This window comes from Peromyscus maniculatus, chromosome 18 (genome assembly GCF_049852395.1).
Source record: "Peromyscus maniculatus bairdii isolate BWxNUB_F1_BW_parent chromosome 18, HU_Pman_BW_mat_3.1, whole genome shotgun sequence".
Lineage (NCBI taxonomy): Eukaryota > Metazoa > Chordata > Mammalia > Rodentia > Cricetidae > Peromyscus > Peromyscus maniculatus.
The window spans coordinates 49,097,427-49,122,061 of record NC_134869.1 but is presented as its reverse complement, the minus strand read 5'-3'; the positions used below and the strand labels follow the sequence as shown (position 1 = coordinate 49,122,061).

Here is a 24,635-nt window from a genome sequence, read left to right as displayed (position 1 = left end):
ATCCCAGCACTCGGGAGGCAGAGGCAGGCGGATCTCTGTGAGTTCGAGGCCAGCCTGGGCTACCAAGTGAGTTCCAGGAAAGGCGCAAAGCTACACAGAGAAACCCTGTCTCGAAAAACAAAAAAAACAAAAACAAAAAAAAAAAAATCCCACAAGGCTTAGCATATAGATAGCTCTCAGCGGTGGAGCATTTACCTAGCACATAAAAAGTCCTGGTTTACTCTCCAGCAGGGGGGTGGGGGTGGGGAGCGACGACACACGAATGTCTAAAACGACCACTGGAAAGTACATGGAGTAAATGGAATCTCATCCATGCTTGTGGACGTACACACTGGTAAACAATGATTCGCACCAAAGCCAAACATCCACTTCCTCTAAGGGGAAGCAATTCTGCTCATAAGTAATTATCCAAAAGAAATGGGAATGCATGCCCACCGAGATGTACAAACAAGAATGCTCGTGGTCCCTGCCTTCCACAAGCACCAGCATCACGTCCTCCGTGGCTCAGAGAACCTGGAGAAGAAGGGGCAGAAAGAATGTGTGAACCAGACTACGGGGAGGAGCGCCATGAAATGCTGCTGTCTTATGGTTAGGACATGGCTGATGGTGGACGGGGCCTTCATCCAGTATGGAGCGTTGACTTATAATCTGTCAAATCTCATCAAAACTAGCTGTGGAGCCTCGACATCATGGCGGGGTAGCCACTGAGTTGAGCATCAATTTGGGTGTGCATGCTAGCTGTGGTACCAAGTGTCTTGACGCCAAGGCCATTTGCTAGGTCATTCAGTTCAACTGCAGGGTCCCTTGGGGTCAGATATCCTCAGGTCCACTTGTCCCCACACCCACTGAGGTCCCCATTGGTTTTCAATCCTGACATCACCTGCTTCAAAACTCCAAGTCATATGGAATGGTCAATTCTTCAATAAGAATATCATCTAAGGACAGAGGCAAGAATGATAAAGAAATAGGTGTATACATAGAGTAGCTGCCTACATCAAGTTCAGTCTTTACGAAGGAGGGAAGCCTTCCACTTACAAAGCATGGACGAACCCTGAGGATATTACTGCAGTGAAGTCCGTCAGTCACAGAAGACACACATGACCCCACTCACGGAAGTATAGATAGTACTAAAGCAGTCGGACATGTATCTGTGCAGTATATAAACTCTAAGTGTGGGTATGCCATAACATTTCCAAGGAGACCAAGAAAGGGTGGTATGAGGAGACAGAGGCTGGAATGCAGGCAAAAGGACATGGCTTGTCAAAGAGGAGATGATGCTAACTAATTGCTTCTCTAATTTCAGCTGTCACAGTGCATAAATATTCATAAAAGGCGACTGATATTGGAGCCGGGCGGTGGTGGTGCACCCCTTTAATCCCAGCACCGAGGAGGCAGAGCCAGGCGGATCTCTGTGAGTTCGAGGCCAGCCTGGTCTACAAAGCGAGATCCAGGATAGGCACCAAAACTACACAGAGAAACCCTGTCTCAAAAAAGCAACAACAACAACAATAAAGACAATCGATATTGGAAGTGTGAACCGTAACTGAAGCTCCGTGTCTCCAGAATGGCCATTCTAAGGGTACAGAAGGTAGAGTTGGGGACTGAGCCATGTGACATCTTTATTGTGAGATCATTACCATCAAGTGATTTCTTAGATTAAAAAATAAAATAGTCAAACTTCAAGCAGCAGCCAACAGGGAGGTGGTTACCAGGGGCTGGGAGGAGGGGAGAGAGAGTCAGTGTTCAGTGAGTGTGAGTTCCAGTTACACGAGATGAACAAGCCTGGAGACAGCACATTGTGCCTACAGTGAACAATGGGCACTGGACGCTTACAGCTTGATAAGAGGACAGATGTCCTGCTAAATGTCCTCACCACACGCTAGAGTGATGAGAACTCTCAGAGAGGATGAAATTTATCATCTTGATAATAGTGTCAGTGTTGCAAATACGTGCATATGTCCAAACGCATCAAGTCATTCACATTAAATACTCCCAGGGTTTTCTGTATATCCATTTTATCTCAATAAATCTGTTATTGCATATATGTGTGTAATAATATATGTTATATATCTAAATATACACATTTCTATATATTTATGTGCCCAAATGAAAGTAATATGGTCCATTAAGAAAAAAATGTGCCAGGCAGTGGTAGGACATGTCTTTATAGCCAGGGCTACACAGAGAAACCCTGTCTCAAAAAAAAAAAAAAGGTCAAACTTGGCAAATGGTACATGAAAATGAAGACTTTTAGAAGCCGAGATGAACCTGACAGTGCTCTAACTATATGGAGTTAAAGCAGAGATAGGAATGAGGGGACAAATCAGAGAAGGAGACGGAGGGGATTAACCAACACTAAGAACGGATTTTTTAAAAACCCTACGGAAACCCACTATTTTGTATGCTAATTTTAAAATATAATTTTTCAAAAGTAGTTTGAACACAGGTACCCTGCGTTGGTGGACAATACTTTCCTCAAAGACATGAGTCATTAAATGAACATCTCGGGGCCAGGTGATGGACACCTCCCTGTAAGATACTGTGAGGAAGGTCCAGGAAATAGCACAGGCTATGGCCATGGCTGTGCCCGCCATAACCAGACGGTGAGATCCTATTGCTGAAGGCACAATACGCTCTGGTCTCAGGACATGAAGAAGTCAGGCGGAAACGGACCTGAAGAGCTCCTCCCTGCCAAATAGCTTCTTCCACAGCGCCGGAAGCCTGCAGAAATCACCAGCTCTAACAGCAGGCCCTGAAAGCTCCAGTGCTGACCTCCCAAGCAAGGCGCACACTGGTAAAGAACTATCATGACTGCTATGGAGTGGTTATAACCAACTGCTTTCGGAAGGGACCGAGGCCTGCTTAACAGGCAATAGTAGTGGTATGGCTGTTACAGGGTAACCAACTGCTCTCTGCTTGGATCTGAGGCCTGCTCTGCAGAAGGGAATTCATGTCTGATACTATGAACTTGATCAAAAGCCCATGGCTCTGGAGGTCATAAGCCCTGGAGGCCAACCTCCTACTATGATTTTACTTAAACGGACATGCTGTTAAACCTCCTACTATGGTTTCACTTACACGGACATGCTGTTAAACTGCCCTGCAAACGTATTTGCACCTGGAGATTAGTGCTGCTCTCCACCGTAGAGAGCAGTTCATGTGGACACTCACAGCTGGCCAAAGTGCTGAGGACAAGTGAGTGGAAGTGCCCAGTCCCTAAAGGGGACATCTATATCAGCCCACTTCCCACTTCCCCACCCCCCTAGGCTGAGGAAACATCTCATGAAAGACAGAGAGGATCAGCAAGGTCAGAGGATGGGGAGAGATGCTGTGAAATCCTGGCTTGGTGGATACAGCCATTGCATCCATTAACTCACTCAAACTACGGGTACCGCACGCTATCAAGAGAGTAAGGCCGATCAATCAACTTCCTACTTGGACTAGTTAGACTCAGTAGGTTATAAAAGGGGGGATGGCATGAAGGTGGGGGGATATGTTGGCAGGTGAGTGGGGAGGGTTAGGGTGGCTATGTGGAGATACATTATATACATGTATGACATTATCAAAGAATAATTGCTTTAAATTCCTGTCTTGGTCAATGTTCTATTGCTGTGAAGAGACACCATGACCATGGCAACTCTTATAAAGGAAAACATTTAATTGGGATGATTTACAGTCCACTGTCATCATGATGGGAAGCATGGTAGGACACAGGCAGACGTGGTGCTGGAGAAGGAGCTGCGAGCTCTACATCTGGATAGGCCGGCAGCAGGAAGAGAGAGAGCCACACTGGGCCTGGCTTGAGCATCTGAGACCTCAAAGCCAGCCGCCAGTGACACACTTCTTCCAACAAGACCACACCTACCCCAAGGTCACACCTCCTAATAGTGCCACTTCCTGTGGGCCTAGGGGGGACATTTTCTTTCAAACCACCACAATTCCTTTATGATTCGGGGTTTATCTCATTATTTCACTGCAGGATAGCAAGAAGATCAGAGATACCTCGGCCAGTAAGTATCCATCACAGGACCTGAGGTCAGATCCACCGTAGGGGGCTATCATTGGCTTCTGCCAGCAGGTGAGAAACTTTGGAACAGTGGCTACATTGTACAGCAAATCTGTCTGGAGGGACTTGTGGAGAAAAGAGTTTCATAAATGTTCTAAAAAAGCAAAGCAGAACAATGAAGAAACCGGTCCCGTCGGCCTCAAGCCAGTCCGAGGGGGTACTTTGGAAACCACAAAGCACACCTGGGCGGCTGGAGCAGGAAGAAGGTGATAAGGGAATACAGCCTCTCTAGAGCTGAAGAAGGGACAGCGCCAGGTTCCTTCAAAGAGACCCCTTCATGCTTTATACGCCGATCGTGAAACTTCAGCACCTTTCGCCTGCTACTTGAGCACTTAAGAGAAGGTTTAAAAAAGAGATTTTAAAATAAATTAGGAGGCCAGGGACAGAGCTCAGTTATTAGAGTGCCTGCCTAGGATTCACAAAGCCCTGAGCTGGACACCCAATACCAGCATTGCATAAAATGAGTGTGTCCACGAATGCGTGTAATCCCAGCACTCAGGAGGTAGATGGAGAAGTTCAGATCCTTCTCAACTGTAGAACAAGTTCCAGGCTAACCAGGGACGACAGGACCCTATCTCACAAAAAAACTAAAATTAAAAACAAACAAACAAACAAACAAAACCCTCAGGTACCTAGCAAATTTCTTAGCCAGCTGGGATACATAAGACTCTGGCTCGGATGGATGGATGGATGGATGGATGGATGGGTGGGTGGGTGGGTGGGTGGGTGGGTGGGTGGATGGATGGATGGATGGATAGATGGATGGTTTGTTTTTTTTTTACCCCGATAAACCTCTCCACTGAAGCAGCAATCCAAATCAAACCGAATCAGACTGAAGTAGAAAAAGCCCTGGTTTAATGGGTAAAGCGTTCCAAGTGGTTCTCCAGCCTACGAGAGACTGGAAAGCCACGGGGTCTGGTTTCTGGGATGCAGCTTACATACCCTGTGGGAGTGGTCTTGAGCCTCTCTGGGGGAGGAGCTGTGTTTGGCTGGCTTTGAAGGGGCGGGTTTGGGGAAAGGGATGGGGGAGGGGAGTTGAGGTGGATCTTCCACCAGAACATTCCGGACTCTTGGGGTATATGGATGCCAGGGTATCAGGGGCTGAGGTGGAGCTCCCACCCAAACAAAAGACACCACACATAAAAGGTTATTTGTTCAAGTTTCCTGTGTCTGCACTAAGCTACACTCACTGTAAGTCCAGCCTGAAGGTACCAAGATCCCACAGACAGAATTTAGTTATTTCCTTTACTGTCCCCACTGAGATCCTAGAAAAAGATGCAATTCTTAAATTAAAAGGAACTTTACATAATCAAGCTGTAGACCATTAACACACAATAAATATTATCCGTTTTGTACTGGACTTTCCCCTATAAACTACAAATAGTCACAAATCCGTTAGGACTGTTAAAAAAAAACCTAACACACTAGCTCATTTCCACTTTATTGTTTCTCTTGAGACAAGGTTTCACTGCACTGCTCAGGGTGTGTGAATTTAGGATCCTCCTGCCTCAGACTCCAAGCGCTGATTACAGGTGTACTCCACCGACCTCTGATATATGAGTCATTTCTTTATCTCCAAACTTCCTGTTTCGAAGCTGAAACCAAAAGAACCTACTAAACCGCCAACCTGAAGATTCCTCTCCATGAACAGGCAATCCACGCGTTCAGATCCTTGTTGGAGATCTCTTCTAAAACCTCAGAGGAGGGGGAAACATTAAGATGCTTATTGCAGTATTGTTTGTAGCCAAGCAAATGGGAGATAATAACTAGAGGCCAACAACAGGAAACGGCTTCATGGTGGGATGCTTAGCAGCTCAAATGACCTACGACAATTCAGACCAAACTCAGGAACAAGGCAGACAACAGAAGCAACCACTGATGAAAAGACGCAATGTGATGACATGGCAATGATTAAAAAAAAAAAAAAAAAGCCAGGTGGTGGTGCACGCCTTTAATCCCAGCACTTGGGAGGCAGAGGCAGGTGGATCTTTGTGAGTTCGAGGCCAGCCTGGTCTACAGAGTGAGATCCAGGAAAGGCACAAAGCTACACAGAGAAACCATGTCTCGGAAAGAAAAAAAAGAAAAAAGAAAGAGAAAAAAAAAAAGAAGAAAAAACTAGGGAAAAAGAAAATGAGCCAAGACAGAAGACCCGGGGAATTCAAGTACAGCTACAATGTTTTAGCTTCTCAGGTGGAGAGCAGCCCAAAGGTATCATTTATGTCGTTATCCTATGCACGAATTGCTTCCTAACACTAAAACAAAAGGCTCTTCTAGTGTTTTGACCTTCTAGACATTAATATTTGCCTTGAGGCCCTAAGAGTGCCCAGGCCATTTCCTTTCTATTGCAATATTGGATTCTCTAGAAGTATCTCATCTGAAACCATGGAAAAACAGGGAAGAGGAACACAGTGATCTACGGGTCTCCATCCCCCAGGCGCATGACACGGTATTTCTGAAGAGTATCATCAGCACATACCACTCCATCCCTTGGGATGTCGATGTCCAAGACACTTTGTGAGTGAGGACTCTGATTCTCTCATAAAACTCACATGCTTTCGAGGCACTTCACAACATTTCAAAACATACAAGTGCTTTCTCTACAGAACACAAAAGACAGCCACTTGGTTACGAAGCTTTCCTTCCAGAGCCAAAAGCGAACACCCAAGCTGCCCACACTGTTCAACAATGGTGCATCAATGACTCAGACACAGTGGCCTGATACCGGTCTCCAGAGGCTGAGCAGCTCTGTGCTCATCCATGCAGTGTGCTGGTCTCCCCCCACACACAGGCGAGGGAAGTCCTTCCGGAGAGAGAGGCTCGTTTACCTACCCAACTGTATACAGTACAGAGAGAGCTCTGTGCACTGTCCATTCTCAGAAATATTGTAAATGCTTACAAGATCCCAGAGTGTCAATCGGGATGTGTGACTTACTTTAACTTTCGGAATGCACCCAGATTTTTAAATTTTCTTAAAAATCTGAAAGGAAAAGAAACCATCAGTGCTGGATGGTGGCGGTACACACCTTCAGTTCCCAGCACTCAGGAGGCAGAGGCAGGCGGGTCTCTATGAGTTCGAGACCAGCCTGGTCTACAGAGCGAGTTCCAGGGCAGCCAGGGCTTCACGGAGAAACCCTGTCTCAAAAAAACCAAACAACAAAAAAGGGAAGAAACAACAATCAGCAATACATAACTAGCCTTCAGAACTTCATTCGCTATTCCTTGAAACAAATTTCAAAGACCTACTCTAAACTAGGGACAGCTCTTAATTAGAACAAAGCTCTTGGAAATTCCCAACTTCTCTGTGGTTGAGGCGACATTCATCACAGTCACTATAATTTCCATTCCTGGTGTACACGAGTGTTTTTCAGATGACAATGAATGTAATCGGTAATGGGAAATAGGAACGCTGAAAGTTCAAGACTCAGGGGTGTCCTACAAATGTAAATCTATGAATACGGCTTCGGGAGTACCCTAGTAACCTTTGCCATAGAAAAAAAAAAGCTAATAAACTTCACACTAGTCCGCCCAGCTCTACCTCACTGTGGCCCATACCTACCTGGCCCCTCACCTCACCCAAGCTCCATGTGCACAGACAGCATTATGTCCTCATTCTCTGACCTCTGGTAATGGGACAGTCACCCTGGCTGGACCGCGGCTTCCCCCACTCCGCCCAGGCGGCCTAGCTTCTAACCCACCGCCTCTCAGAACATCTTCCATGCAGAGGAAGCAGCAATGCCCTTGTCAAAGGCCTGATACACGCAAAATGTATCAGCACAGGTCAAGAGCCCTGTTTGTGTCCGAGGTCAGCCCGGGTGCCTTCACCATCCTCCGCCAGCGCCACCAAAGACCTCCCGCTAGGCCATGCGCTCATGAGGCAAAGACACTAACCACGCTCTTAACCCTCAGGGTTCCTCCGGGAATCCTGCAGGGACACAGCCCCGGGATGAAACATGCATTCAGAAAGAAGAAACACTAAGTCGGAGAGGAAGGGACAGACTGGCAGGAGAGAGCAGCAGGGGAGCCCAGAAATCACCTATCCTCTGCATCCCACAGAGGTCCAACATTGCTGGAAATGCCAGAGGGCTTACAGAATTGACTGTTGAGTAAACATTCTCACTCCACACCTGCAACAGCATTTAAAAAAGGGGAAGCAGAAAAACGCAGATGTGTATAGCCTATCCAGCAGGGAGGTCCAATAAGGAAGTTAAGTATGTAATCAGTCCATTTTCCTCCAAACAGAGAGGAGCCACCTCGAGGAGCCCAAGCTAGTAATCCCAGGATTTGGAGAATGTAGGCAGTGGAGTCAGGAGGTTAGGGTCACTCCCAAGCTACAAAGCAAGAAGTTGAGTCCAGACTGGGATACGTAAGACTCTGTGTCAAAGAAGGATAAAACAGAGAGATATGGTCAGATAGCTTCGTCACCTGGACCTGAGTTCAATCCCCAGAACCCATTAAAAAAATAATAAATTAATTAAATAAAAAGTTGGGTGTGGTAGTTGTCATGTTTTAAGTCATAAAAGTTTTTTTTTTTTAATTTTATGTGCATTGGTGTTTTGTCACAGGTGTTGGGACCCCTGGAACTGGAATTACAGACAGATGTGAGCTGCCATGTGGGTCCTGGGGACTGAACACAGGTCTTTTTGGAAGAGCAGTCAGTATTCTTAACCACTGAGCCACCTCTCCAGCCCAAGGATTTTTAATATAATAATATTTTTCATAATTCTTCGAGCATTTCACACCACGTAGTTTGATCATATCCATCCTCTACTCCTCCCAGCCTATGCCCTCTTTTTGTTTGTTTTAAATAACCTATCAACTCCAATTTGTGCTTCCCAAATGCATCATGGGTACCAGTCGATCCACTGGAGTGTAGTCAAGCTACCAGCGCCACACCTGTAAGGCCAACCAATCAACTGGGGGTAGGGGGAATCGGAGGGATGGCGGGGATTCTCTCCTGATCTCTCCTGATCCATGCTAAGTGACCCTGCCTTAATCTCGTAGGTCCTGTGCTGGCAACCACAGCTACTATGAGTTCATGTTCATTTCCTGGCAGGGTAAGTAAGCTCATACCAGTTGGGACAATGGAGATGTCAGAAGCAATGAAAAAAATGAACCCTTCTTCGATACACGCCCTCACCCCGACATGCCACACCAACTCCAGTCCCGCTCTTCCAGGAGCATGGCGGCCGACCCACACCCCTTCTGTCCTTCGTCCTTAGTAAGCATTGGATTCCTTTGCATGTGCAAGTGCATGTGTGTTCACGTGGGCGCATCATGGGTGTGAGACTATGTATGCACACGCATGAGGAGACCAGAGGGCAATCTCAAGTATTGCTCCTCAGGAGGACCGACCAGGTCCACACTGTTTCTTGAGCCAAGGTCTCTCCCTCGACTGGAACTCATCACTAGGTGAGACTGGATAGTGAGTCCCAGGGGTCTGCCAGTCTCCCCTTCCCAAGAGTGGGGGTTACCAACACAAGCTACCACACCCCGCTTTGGTGCATGAACTCTGGGGACTGAACTCAGGTCCTGAGGATTATGTGGCAAGCACTGTACCAACTGATCTTCCTTTCAAGCCTGCTGGATTCTTAAACACAACATGGCACCTCTGGTGGGCTCTTTCTTGGGCCTGTCTCTGGAGCTCCTGCAACACAGAATTTCAGCTCAAGTTGAAGTGTTCTTTTGTCTGCATGAGACTCACTCTCAACTGGCACTGAAAATGGATGAATTAATTACAACATGAGTCCCTCGATCTCTCTCAAAATATTTCTTCTTGCAGAAAAGAACTGATTCTGCGTTTTCTGCTCATTTCTCAAACACAAACAACCAATGAATTCACATCCATTCCCTTCATCCAATTTCAATGCATTCACAGAGAAAAAAAAAAAAAAATCCCTCCCAAGCATAATCACTGTTTCTTTCACTCGAACCAGTAATTGAGCTCCAGAAAAAGTTAACCATTCGTTAAAGAATTAATTAGTCAGGGCCTTTGAAGCAGAAATGGAAACCTGAATGTTGCCCCATCACCAGGCCAGTTCATGGAGCCTCAGGTCTGGGCCTCGGGTCTCCCGGTGCCCAGCCAATGCCCCCTCCGTTCCCCCGCGATGCCTCACTTCCACATGAATGCACGATTGATTAGCACTGTCTTTATTCTTTCTCCATTGAAAACCGAAACAAAACCAAAAGCCACTTGTTCCACTGTCCTAACCCAACTTCTTCATTACAGTTCTGACACAAGCCTGGCCAAATTAAAACCGGATGGTAAACTACCAAACGTATTTGGACCGGGGACAGAACTCACTAACGCCTTCAACTCGGCACAAAGAAGGTTCCATCCCAGGAATGCCACCACCAAAAAATTAAAATATAAAAATCAACAGGGTGTCCTCTGTCCCCGTGCCAGACACACACACACACACACACACACACACACACACACACACACTGACAACCCCACAGTCTGAGAAAGTAACAACCTTCCTGATAACACTGTAGGACGACACTTCACCTCCACTGGTAATGCTGCGGGTGTGAACCGCTGCGGTGGTTAGAGCAGAGCGCGCACACACTAGTGACAGAACACCGGATAATTGTGACTGTGTGGCTGGCCTGTGTATGAATTAAATAAATCTTCATCGCGACTTTAGTGTGCACCGCCTTCTACTTACCAAAAGAAAACCCAAGGTGTTCCGTGAAACAGGATGCTGCATCACCATAGCAACAGTCCCACGGGTCTCACAGCTGTGTTCTTTGATTCCCTCTCATATTGCATCAAGGGGCCATATGGACTGGCTGACCGAGAGATACCATCTAGGTCTGTCCGTGTACACCCCGAAGCTCTTAATGATGAGAATGCCCAGTGATGCATTTCCCAGAATGGATGCTCATCAATCAACTCACAACTCCGGCATTATAAACCAGAGTTGTGGTCTGTCTTTGTCAAGTTCACAATCTGGATAGCATAGAAGATGGAAAACTAAGGCTGCAAGTCCCCTGATACATCTAACAATGTACCGGAATGTCATCTTTCTCCAAAGATTTCTTCATACACAACAAAGTCAACTCCAAAAGAAATTTAAACTTAGATATCAAGCCAGGCGGTGGTGGCACACACCTATAATCCCATCACGCAGAGGCAGAGGCAGGCAGATCTCTGTGAGTTTGAAGCCAGCCTGGCTCACAGAGTGAGTTCCAGGACAGCCAGGGCTCCATAGAGAGACTCTGTCTTGAAAGAACAAAACAAAACCACTTAGATATCAAGTGTTCTGATTTTCAAATCATCATTTTACAGAAGAAAATAAAGAGATGGAATTCACCTTCAAAAAGTCTTTATTCCTCTATTACATAGGCTAAGTTTACAATCAATTACACTAGAAGGTGCAGACATAAACTGTCTGTAGGTCTCCACACAGCCCGCCATGCCCAACTGGCAACTCCATGATTGACAGCCTAGAAACTTCCCCTGGATACAATCTTAATCAGTCCCACTTAAAATACCTGTTTTAAAGATTAGGAAGCCAATATTCAGGGACTTAATAAGGGAGCCTCCCAAAGATCCCAGAAATGGCAACAACAAATCCAAAACTAGTGTCTTGTTGGGCATGGTGGTGCACACCTTTGATCCCAGCACTCGGGAGGCAGAGCCAGGCGGATCTCTGTGAGTTCGAGGCCAGCCTGGTCTACAGAGTGAGTTACAGAACAGCCAGGGCTACATAGAAAAACCCTGTCTTAAAGCAAACAAGACCATTTATCTGTGAGTCCTTTAGAATTTATCAAAAACACTACAGCTAAAACTGAGATTATATATTAACCATGTAGTAAAGGCATTCAGAACTAATGTAAGGACAGCTTCAGACAGCCGATTTTCTTGGTAAGAAACACAAACCCAAGGAGAGGTAGACAAGAGTAGAGGGTGAACATCAGAACCCAGAAGGCTCACCCCACTCCCGTCCCCAGTGCAGAAAGGAACTCTGCAGGGATTGGCCAAAGAGATCCCATGACTGTGCACTTCCTCGACCCTGCATTCAAGCAGAAGCAAGTCCATTCAAAGTGTGCAAGCGGCCAGCAGAGCGGCAATCTGTGTGCCTGCAAACCCTCCTAGCTGAGAGAGAGAGACGCTGTGGGGAGCAGACGGCTGAGCAGCCAGCCACAGCCTAGGACGGAGCGCGGCTCCTGCCCCCTCAGCGGCCGGCGGGGTGTGCATTATCTCATCTCATCTGATGTCATGAACGCCAGAAAGAAGACAGTGACTAAGTCCCCAGACAATGAGCACAAGGCCGGCTGCAGGAAAAGGAAAGCCCCCAGGAGGAAGTACGGCTGTCACTGCATCAGGAGACCAGAACTCCGCAGCTGGGATCCTGCAGCCAGGCAAGTCACAAGAAGAAAGGAAGTTTACACTCGAAAACAGGGCATAGCTCTGTGACGAAAACTATACTTTCATGCGATCAAATATCTTCCCTCAAGCCAGGGTGGCCTACTTGAAAGGAAAAAAGCTGGTGACATCTTGATGTTAGGTGGCCTCAGGCTTGGACGGGAGGCAGGCGGCCACAGCTCCTTTCCCAGGAAGCAAAGACACCACAGTGATATGATAAGCTGCTAAAAACTATCAATACCCTCCAGGAATGACTGCTGTCCCTTACCAACTACACTGAGATAGATGTCCTGCCCGTTTCAGGAAATACAGCCAAGGAGACATGAGTCTTCTGTCATCTGTCACCCTTCGACTGACCGTATTGGTCCATTTTAAATCTCTCAACTGCAGTGCGTTCTTTATTCGGCCTGCTCAGTTAAAGGAGTCAATATCACAGGTGGTGGGGTCTCTCAGAGATGGCAACTGCTAACATTTACTAAGGCTCTGCAGGCTATTAGCTTACAGACTTACAGACATGTGAGGACTTGCCCGAGGCACACAGCCAGCCTGCTTTAAACTCCAACTGTTGTATGTAACTGCTTCAGACAATCGATTCTTCATCTATGGTCTCAACTGGAGATCAAGCCTACATGCACAGGCCTTGGGCTCCACCCCTGGCATATCACACACACACACACACACACACACACACACACACCCCGCATGTCCATTTCCTTGTATGCATATGTGTGTGCGCTCATGTGTGTGCATATACATGCTAGGTAGGATAAGAGTGACATCAGGAGCCTCCCTCAATCACTTCACCTATTTTTTTTTTCTTTAACAAAAGCCTGGCTGTCCTGGAACTCACTCTGTAGACCAGGCGGGACTCAAACTCAAGAGATCCGCCTGCCTCAGCCTACCCAAGTGCTGGGATTAAAGGCCTATGCCAAAACCACCACCACCACCGGGCTACTTACTCAGCTTTTAAAAAACAAACCTAAGATAGATCCCACACAGAAGGAGAACCAAACCCCGTTAACTTGTCCTCAGATTGCCACGCAAACACAATGGTGTGTGTGTGTATGTGTGTACAAAGAATAAAGAAAACTGAAACAGAGCTCCCTCCAGCAAGAATGAATCTGAAGTTGCTGTCCCTTTTGAAAAGCATTTCTTACGCTAAATAGCCTCTCTCCAAATTTTCCCCACCAACTGGCAAGGATTAAGAAAGGGGCTTGAGCACTGGTTCTCAACCTGTGGGTCTCGACCCCTTCAGGGAGTCAATATCAGATATCCTACATATCAGCTATTTACATTACGATTCAAACAGTAGCAAAATTACAGTTATGGAGTAGTGATCAAAATGATGGTGTGTGTGGGGGGGTCACCACAACCCGAGGAACTGTATTAAAGGGTCAAAGCACCAGGAAGATTGAGAACCACTGGGCTGGAGAGATGGCCCAGTGGTTAAGAGCACTGGCTGCTCATCCGGAGGACCTGGGTTCTATTCCCGGCACCCACGTGGCATCTCACAGCCATCTGTAACTCCAGTTCCAGAGGATACAATACCCTCTCATGATCTCTGAGGTACACAAAGGTAGTGCTCAAACACACACAGGCAAAATGCCCATACACACAAAATAATACAATCAAATCATTTAAAAAAAAAAAGAAAGAAGAATTCTGGAACAGATGCCCCCTAGCAGAGACCAAGGATCAAACTGAGCATGGCAGTCCCGTGCTAAATGCCTGTGCCACGTGATCAGCGGTGGCCAGAGGAAACACACGAAAACAACTTTCAAACTTCAGAAAAATCTGAAAGGGCAGTACCTTCCCCTAAAGGAAGACTGGCCCGAAAAAAAAGCAATCAGCAAGCCTGTTTAAACAAACAGGGAGAGACCTGAGAAGGAGAGATGTAATGTTATTGTTTCTTTAACTATGTACATAATATTTACATTTTCCCAGAGCTGGGAAATTACTCACTGTGGTCCGTTTCCCTGAATTCTCTCCCTGATTGCCATGAAACCTGCATCTGCTGACATCCTGAAGCAGTAAAACCCTCTGGTGATTTTCTTCTCATCTGAGGGCCACAGAAATCCCACAAACAATCACATCAAATCGAGCTGTGTTTTCCCAGGATGCTCTGCAACTCCACAATGTTTCGCTTGTTTGGTTTTGCTGCGTGGAAACTGAATCCTGTGCACGTAAAACTCCTGTAACCAGGCTCGCAAATCCTAAACCTGAGACTAAGAACTGATTTGCCCTCTACCACAAAACCAAAGAGTGACTATTTATTTGGTTTTTCAAGACAAGGTTTCTCTCTGTAGCCCAGGCTGGCCTTGAACTCACAAAGACCGGCCTGCCTCTGCCTCCTGAGTGCTGGGAGTAAAGACAGGCATATACCACCACCACTTGGCAGTAACTCTTTTTTGAAATGCTCCTTTGGTTAATTAAAAAAGAAGAAAAGGTTACATCAGCGTGAAAGGGAGGTATACAATGGTTTTCCACAGAGGCACCGACGTTAGTGGATGGCGGTCCTGGACTCCTTCAACTGTGACTCTCCAGTAAGACCAGAAACCTAGAAGCAAACACTGGAATTCTCCTGGCTGGGTGGGTTTTAGTCATTGAATCATCCCTTTTCTAACACCCTCGACTATTTCGTGAGACGACTCTGACTCCCTCCCCTGAGTCCTACAGGGTGGGTGGCAAACGGACCCTGTATCTGTTGAAATTCTGAGACAAACAGGAACTACCGTCCCCCTTTCATGTGGCCAGGGAGGGAGGGGCACACCTTCGAGCGGCTCCCCACCCTTCTTCTTGGCTCCGCCCTCTTGGCCACGCCTCTCCAGGCATCCCGGAGGCTCTGGGTATCAACAGAGTCAGCCATATGGGACGTCCCTCTACTACGGGGGTAAGTTTAAAAAAACAAAAAAACAAGGCTACACTCATAACCTAAGTTCAGCCGGCCACAGGAAAGGGGAACTACCAGATCAACACGCTCAGCTCAACACCGAGGGCGAGATTTCACCAGCCTCACGGGCCAAAGGTCGTGGGTGAAGCCAAGCTCAGAGAAAGAAGATCCGAAACAGAAAGACAGTAAAGTCCCTGTTAATTAAAGAAATGGAAACCAAATAAGAATAAAACGCTGTGAGCTTCTCATCGCAACAGTCGTTGGCGACAAGCTGGCTCCTGGCAGCACACACAGGCCACCCTTGAAGTCCGGCCCCCTTTCTCGCCCCTCCGTGCTGGGGTTCCAGGCCACCACGGCTGGGTCTTCTTCCTGCTTGGATGACTAGGACCGGAGAGAGCTGCGGGCCAGGTACAAAGACTCTGACTAGAGGAGGCCCAGGCAGCACAGAGCTGCAGCCACGGGAGTGGCCCGGTCACCCGCCCCGTCCCATGTCATGTCTGCACATCTACAAAGATGAATCCACATGGAAAACCTTCACACCCAAAATGTTCGTGGCTGGCATATGGGAATTAGCATCACTAACTGTTGGGGTTGGGGGAAACCACTCACTGGCACAGAATCTGCCTAACAGAGGCCTGACAGCCTGCGTCCAATCCCAGCACAGAGGTAATAAGAAATTGTATTTGTACTTCTTTTGTACAAATTATTATCAGAGATATTTGGTCATAGACATACTTTCTAATAAACGGAGAATAGCATCTGTTTAACAAACAATACAGACATCAAATGAAAGCTAAAATCAGAAATGTTCCATAATTTCCTATTTAAATAACAAGACTTAAACATCAGTTTAAGTCTCCAAACAGAAGTCAAAAGTTGAATTACCAAATAATACCCAGTAGTAGCATTTCTGGGTGGGCATGCCAATGAATTCCAAGCAGGGCCTCTCACAGATATCCGTATATCATGTCCACTCAAAGGACACAGTAACCCACGTGAACAGTTTTAAGAGAAAAATGGCATGTCCATGCAGACATTATTACTCACCCTGAAAGGGGAAGGAAATCTTGACACACGCTACAACGTGGAGGAACCCTGAAGACATTAAGCCAACTTGACTAAGTCACAAAAAGACCAATCAGGACCAGATAGATGATCGCACTTAGATGGGCTGTCAAACTCAGCCTGGGCTGCAGAGACTAGTAACCCCAAAACTCAGCTGGCTCTGTCCACCCGAATCCCTGAGACCCAGCCCTGCATGCAGTCAACACTTGGAAAATGAACTTAGAAATCTACCCTCCCCGATCTCTCCCTCCCTCCGGCCTTCCCACTCACCCCCCACCCCCATTATTTCAAGTGAAAACCTCGCTGATTACATTCCAAGTCTGTTCAAGATCTTCTAAGATATCCATTCTTCTGGTCTCCAGTTTCCAAATTTATCCCCGTCCCTCCTCTGATTATCTCACTTTGTTTAGTAACTGGAGAAAGAACTTGGGCAGTGCTGAGTGTAATTAGTAAATTATTCTTAGCTGACCGAATCATGCAGCAGCAGTTAGCAATTACAGTCCATAAAGTACATATTAAGCTCTCCGTTCTAATACTCTGAAATAATGAGTCCCATTCTCTCTGTAAACTGAACACAGAGTTGCATGTGGACTGTCATTAGGCCAGTTTTATCTTATTAGCTCAACTGTGTGTGCGTGTGTGTGTGTGTGTGTGTGTGTGTGTGTGTGTGTGTGTGAGAGAGAGAGGGGGGGGGGGTGTTCCCCACACACAAGTTTCATAACCTCAAAATGCTGGTATGCATGACCCAAGGCAGGCCAAAAGGGAACCATTCCCCACAGCAGCGAGAAAGCCCCCTTCATAGACAAAACTTCCCAGCATGCCTGGCTGGTAACAACCCCCAAGCCACAGCCACCCAGACGATGGTGAAGACTTCAACTCTGCTTTAGTATGCAACCCTATCCGACCCAAATATAAGCCATATGCATACCCTTAAAGTGTTTAAAAATAGATGAATAGGGCTTGGCCTAAAACGGAGCTTGCAGCCAAGCAATGAGGACCTGAGTTTGATCCCCCAGACACACACTATAGAAAGAATGGATCCTGGCAAGCTGGCCTCTGACCTCCATGCTGGCACAGTGGCATCTGTGTTCACAGACAGACAAACACACTCACACAAATAAATGTAGGTCAGCCACAGTGGCACACACCTTTAAATCTCAGAACCCTGGAGCAAGATGCAGGCAGGCAGAGCTCTGTGAATTCGAAGCCAGCCTGGTCTACACAGAGAGAGGACTCTCTCCATAAACAAACAAACAAATAAACAACTTTTTAAAACAAATAAAAGGTGTTTTTAAATAAAAGCCTTTTTTTAATAATAGGTAAAATTACACAGAGAAACTCTGTCTCGAAAAAACAAAAACAAAAATAGGTAAAATTAATTTGGGTCAACATACCTAAAACATTGTCATTCCAATGTGTAAAACAGTTCACATTCCACACACAGGACATGTAAGTCAAGCGCAGTACTACTGTATGATTTCATTCAGGAGTAGTCCAACTCGGATGACTTTTGCAGATGAGTAACTACCCCCCAAGAGAGCATGTAACATAGTTCATATTCATATTTTAACATTTCATCATATTTTTAAAACTACTGTGATGCATGTGTCTTTCTTTCTTTTATAGTTAAGTCTTTAAAATCCGGTGGGTATTTCTGTACTTACCGTCCATTTCAATTCAGGTCAGGCACATTTTATGGGCTCGGAAACTACAAGAGACCAAACAGCTCTGGAAGGGTCACCTGTTCCTAAGAGCCAGTTCTGACATTTTTTTCACATGCATTTCAAATTTCAATCATGTACTACAGGCTCCAACACCCTGGATTCTAGACAAGAGCACAGATGACTTCCGCCATTAAAAAAAGGTTTTAACGGCGCATGTCGGTGCACACCAGCACTTGAGAGGCAGAGACAGGCAGGCAGCTGAGAGTTGGAAGTCTAGCCTGGTCTACCTAGCAAGTACAGGCCAGCCAGGGACAAACAAAAGGGATTTGGAAGTAACTCACTGGTAGAATGTTGACCTAGCTCTGAGCCCTGTTTTCAAGAATCAGGACTGGGGAGCCTGAGGAGGGTGGCGAGGGATTGTCACCAAGAAATTAAAACCAGCAGGGCGGCGGTGGCAGTGGTGGTGCACACCTTCAGTCCCAGCACCCAGCAGGCAGAGGCAAGCGGATCTCTGTGAGTTCAAGGCGAGCCTGGCCTATAGAGCGAGTTCCAGGACAGCCAGGGCTGTTACACAGAGAAACCCTGGGTTGGGGTGGGGAGGTTAAAAAAAACAAACAAAAAACATTTCACTAGCTACTGACAGCCAAGCCAGAGTTAACTAGACTCAGAAAAATGAAAAATACCAGGCCAGAAATACAGCTCAGCTGACAGAGTATTTGTCGAGTTCGCACAGGTCCCTAGTCAGCCCCCCCATCGGAGTGTGGTGGTGTGCATTTGTACTTCCAGCACTGGTAGAAGCTGGAGGGCCAGAGGTTCGAGGAGGACCCTCAGCCGCAGAGCCAGCTGGTGATCAACATGTATACAATGAGACTCCGTCAAAAACAAAACACAAACAAACAAAAAAACAGGAAGGGAGGGGGGGGAGAGGGAGGGCTAGGAAAAGGAGAGGAAGTTGTTTACTTTGGTTTATATTTTGGTTGGTTAACCAGCCAGAAATCTGACCCACCCTGCGTATAGGTTTTTTTTTTTTTTCTATCCTTAAAAATGACTGGGTAAATTATTCACCAAATGAACACACAAAGCAGAGATTAGCTTTCTTCAAACAGGAAGTTATAAGCCAGGAGCTGTGTGTGGGGTGGGTCTCCGGTCCCAGCCACGGAGAAAGCTCAGGCCAGAGGACTGCAGGGGTCCAGGAGTTCAAAGGCAGCCAGGGCAGCACAGTGAGCTTCTTTCTGCCTCACAAACCAGAGGCTAAAACATCGGATGGTCTCAAAAGGCAATGCCTGCTTAGCCCCGAGAACACCAACTTCCTGCTGATTCCTCGGACATACATCATCATCAAAGCTGCTGAAACTTTTCCCAGCCAAGTTCCCTTTTCTTCAGAGGAACTTATAACTTGGCTTGGGATTCTAGGCATATAAAATAAGCACACACAATCAAACATTACTGATGACAGATGGTGAAGAAATTTATTCTAGGGGCTGGAGGGCTTGTCCGGCATGTATGAAACCCTGATTGAATCGACAGGACCCAAATCAGAAGTTAAAGGTCGGCATCAGATACACTGGCTGTATTATGAGTTCGAGGCCACCCTGAGCTATGAAGAAATCCAGGCTCAAAGGAGCGGGTCAAACCACTCAGCAGGTGAAGGCGTCTGCCTCCAAGGCAATGATGTCAATTTGACCTCCGGGGCTCACATGGTGGGAAGAGGAAGCCAACATCAACTAGCTGTCCTTTGACCCACACAGGAGCACTGAGATAGAAATGTGCACACAAAATAAGGATGATAAAAATTAAGGGTATTTATTTTACAATTCTTTGGGGTGTGTGTGTGTGTGTGTGTGTGTGTGTGTGTGTGTGTGTGTGTGTAATTTTATCACTCAGGACAAAAAGCAAATTTGCACACTAAAAGACAGTTGTGCTTGTCTATTTGCATATCACCAATTGCATCCTGACTGGCTATCTGATACCGACAGACACAGCCTCTTCAACATTTTTCAGAGTTGGCCAATATTTGGTTTTATCATCACCGATGCCAGGAAGGCTCCAAATGGCCGGTTCGCACACGTAACACCAGTACAAAATGGCAAAAACTGTGTCTTCGGTCAGAACGCTGCAGCTCTAAACCTGACCATCTCAAGCCTGTGTGAGGTGTTCCAGCCAGCAGCCGCTGGCGCTGTGAGGTGGGTCCACATGTACTGGGCACACTGCTCTGCTCAGGGTGTATGCGTGGAACCAAGGCTATGGTGACGTCAGTGGTGCAGGCCCCACATCGAGCAATGCCAGGAGCAGATTCACTGTATTTGATTTTGGATTTGTTTTGGGTTTGGAAACCTTTCACTGCCCTCAGATGTTTCTCTGTCTCCGTATTCGATCACATGACTACACAGTTTTCCTAAGGAGCCAGGGTGTACTGAGCTCTTTGCAGAGAGACTGGCTGGGCTGGCCACAACATGAGCATCATACAGGATGTACCTAGCCATCCACACTACTCTAGTTCTCTACTATGGCTTCTGAAAAGAGGTCTAGTGTTGTTGTTAGTTTTTTTTAACTCTTTTACTCTTTAGGGGGGGCCCGCCACCCAGCTCCCAAAAATAAACCACACACGGAGGCTTATTCTTACTTATGAACGCCCGGCCTCAGCTTGCTTGTTTCTTGTCATCTTCTCCTAACTTACTCTGTCTTCCTTTTGCCTTTGGGCTTTTCCTGTTCTCTAACTTCTGTAAATCTTAACTCTTAACTCCGTGGCTTCCTGGTTATATAGCTGGGTGGCTGGCCCCTGATGTCCTCCTCCTTCTCGGGGTCCTTGATTTCTCCCTTTCCAGATTTCTCCTCCCATATATTCTCTCCGCCTGCCAGGCCCTCCTATCCTTTCTCCTGCCTCACTATCGGCCGTTCAGTTCTTTGTTAGACCATCAGGTGTTTTAGACAAGCACAGCTTCACAGAGTTCAACAGATGCAACATAAACAAAAGCAACTCACCTTAAAATAACATTCCCCAACAATCCGAGGCTGGCTAGCGGCCTTCCAGCCTCCAAGTGTGGCAGCTACTCATGCCAGAGAGGGAGATGAGCAAGTAAGCAGCTCGTGTTCAAAGCTAAGAGCTGGGGATCAGAACCCACTAGGAAGGAATGGGGGGGGGGGGTCAGCCTCCATTTTCCCCCACTAGAAAAATATCGGTCACAGTATGACAGGCACTGGCTGCCAAAGGAAGTCTAGAAAGAATAACCACATTATTGGATATTTTTAGTCTCGCTTTTCATAAGTGTTTTCTTGTCACTGCTTCCAAATAATTCCAAATCTTGCATGTTTGCCAGAAGAAGAAACATGGCAGAGTATACTGCCCAGACGAGGTCACAGAGGCTGGGGGCTGATCTCCTTCTGAAACTCAGTGAGAGGAACAGGCCTTTTTGAGTTCTGCTGACACAATCCCAAAAGTCCAACGGATTGAGACTCTAAAAACAGTCACACAGGCAAGATGTGCAAAGGCCTTACACCAAGCAAAACTGCCGGCGGGGGCTGGTTCAGCAGTTAAGAGCACCAGTTGCCCTTCCAGAGGACCCAGGTTCAAGTCCCAGCAGGCACCTCGTGGTCCTCGACTATCTATCTATATCTCCAGTTCTAAGGGATCTGACACCTTCTTCTGGCCTCTGCAGGCACCAGGCTCACGTGTAGGAAGGATACAGACACTGGCAGACCAAACTCCCAAACACACAAAATAAAATTAATTTTTTCTTTTTTAAAAAAGAGTGCTGGTAGGAATCCTTGTATTCAGTTATCAAGGGTTAAAACTAGTATAGCTAAAATACTGCTGACACTGTAAACCACTGTTCTGTTTGTTGTTTAGTTTTGGTGCCTGTCCTGGATCTCGCTCTGTAGCCCAGGATGGCCTCGAACTCACAGAGATCCCCCTGGCTCTGCCTCCCGAGTGCTGGGATTAAAGGCATGCGCCACCAACCGCCTGGCTAAACCACTATTCTTTTGCCCGAGTGAACTACCTCCAAAACTTCCAGAGGAAACACAAACTAATAAAGGGAGTTCAGGGGTAGAGAGATGGCTCAGAGCACTGGCTGCTCTGCCAGAGGACCGAGGTTCTAGTCCCAGCTCCCAAATGGTAGCTCATAACCATCTGTGACTCCAGTCCCAGGGAAACCAATGCCTTCCTTTGACCTCCATGGGCATTTATATATGTGGCGCAGACATCCATGCAGGCAAAACCACCCCATACACATAAAGTTAAAAAATTTTAAAAATTATAATAATAGGGCTGGAGAGATGGCTCGGCGGTTAAGAACACTGGCTGCTCTTCCAGAGGTCCTGAGTTCAATTCCCAGCAACCACATGGTGGCTCACAACCATCTACAAGGAGATCTGGTGCCCTAGTAAAAAATTAAAAAAAAAAAAATGATAATAATAAAATATGAGAGTGCAACACATTACTATGGAGCCATCTAAAAAAGCACAGCAGGACAGTCACCAAATGACTACTAGAAGAATATGGCGTCCACCCAGAAGGCAGCTAAAGGCCGACGTGGCCTACTGCAGCCTTACTTTAAGAATTCTTCGGTGTTAACTTTCTAAAGTTAATGTGGGTGGTGCACAACGTCCTTTCACGTTTCTGGAGAAGCCGTGGCTCTTCCACTTCTAAAGCAGAAACAGTGTCCCTTACTCTGTTAACTTACCATAAGCTTTCAAAGAAAGGGGAGTGCTTGTCTAACGTGCTTGATCTCCAGCACCCCGGGAAACGGGGCATGACTCCTAGCACTCAGGTGAAAGCAGGACAGTCAAGAAGTTCAAGGTCATCCTTAGCTACCTAGAGTTTAAGGCCAGCCTGGGCTTTGTGGGACTGTGAAAAAATAAAAATAAAAAATTTTTTAAAAAGACATCTAAGTTTAGCTGATTATATTAATAGTTTCAGACTGTGAATGTGTCCTATATTTCGAGGCAATTTGATTTTAGTAACTACAGAACTGTGGACATTTTTGGTTCTGCTTAATACTATGACCAAGTGGGTCCCCTGAAGCCCAGTGACTCCACAAACCCGAACTGAGAGCACTGTAATGCCATTATGCGCAAGAAGAGTCAAACTTTTTGAGCAATTCTTGATATATACACATCCATATTTACAAGGGAAAACGGAATTTTAAGTAATCTTTTTGCTAAGAACATGAAAATGCAATCCGCATTAGAAGGTCCAAGCTCCAGCCCTCCTAACATCTGAGTGAGGGCCTTGGACAACCGCTCAACAATATCTCTCCTAAGATCACAGCTTCAGAGGGCTCTTGCGGAACCAGAAGATGGGCTATGTCTGAAAGTGGTATCAAGCAGCTAGGAAATCATTCATTTATCCAACTACTGTTTGCTGAGCAACAATTGAGTGAAGGGCTGGTTCAGGCCAGGGGGAGACAGCAATAACACCCCCCAAAAGGTCATTTTTTTTACACACTTTCACCAGATATTTGGTCTTTTTTGGGGGGCGGGGGTGGGGGTGAGGGTGGTGGTTCAAGACAGGGTTTCTCTGTTTAGTCCTTGCTGTCCAGGAACTCACTTTGTAGACCAGGCTGGCCTTGAACTCAGAGATCCCACTGCCTCTGCCTCCAGGGTGCAGAGATTAAAGGCATGTACCACCATGGCCCAGCATTTTTTTTTTTTAAGACAAACAGGATGCAAAATAAAATGAGAAAAATCACACCGTTTTCTTTATGTCTCTTTTCGTTATCACTAGGGATGGAAAGAGGTTGGATAACGTTCCCTCGCCTGGCAAGAGAAAAAAGAAAATGTCTATCCCCGACCCTCCCCAACACGCTCCCTTCTCCTCATCCTGCACTCACCAGAGACTCCTTGCCTTCTTTGAATATTTGCAAGAGTTCCAGAGAGCAGACTTCCTAGCGCTTCCAGCAGGTGGTATGACATAAGGGAGGAGAGGAATCACTGCTATCAAGAATAGATCGTTATGGCAACGGTTCGCCCCACCTTTCAGGGGAGGTAGAGGCACTGTGTACGTAAGAAGTGTTTGTCCGGCCCCCATCATCGAAAGCATTCCAAGGTGAAGAAATGCGCACCATACAGTCTTTGCTTTATCTGTTTTTTTACTTCCTCATTCATATATGTAATCCAGAACCTCAGATACAGTCACTCCTTCAAATACAACAAAATGCCTACTGAAACTCAGGGTGCAGACAGCCTGGTGGCACTTGACTTTTAATCCCAGTACTCAGGAAGCAGAGGCAGGCGGACCTCTGAGTTCCAGGTCAGCCTGGCCTCCATAATGAGTTCCAGGGCAGTCAAGGCGATGTAAGAGAGACACTGTCTCAGAAACAAACAAACAAAGAAGTAAATAAATGAACTCGGGCTTCCGAATCCTTTTTCTCCAAGAACCCTTTCTTTAACTGACAAACAATGGCCACAGCTTAGCACTGTGTGTATGAGCCATGATAGATGGAATAAACAGGCAAGAGCTGCAAAATCCGCACAGGGAACTGTTCAACCCAGGAAGTGGCTCTTTCAACACAGGACTTACCTACTCATGCCAGTGCTCAATAAGCAATATTACCAGACATACACAGATATGCACATACA

General features: G+C 46.5%; 1 protein-coding gene across 2 annotated transcripts in view; it reads right to left on the bottom strand.

Annotated features, from left to right (window-relative positions):
• Positions 1-24,635, bottom strand: part of Rassf3 (Ras association domain family member 3) — a 64,418-nt gene that overhangs the window by 37,591 nt on the left and 2,192 nt on the right. The window contains exon 1 of one of the 2 annotated variants that reach the window (XM_076554174.1): positions 14,400-15,663. The exons of the other annotated variant lie outside the window; for it this stretch is intronic. The gene's annotated coding sequence lies outside the window, so the exon portion shown is untranslated. Of the gene's footprint in view, positions 1-14,399; positions 15,664-24,635 lie in introns of those variants that run through there. 2 annotated transcript variants of the gene reach the window in all.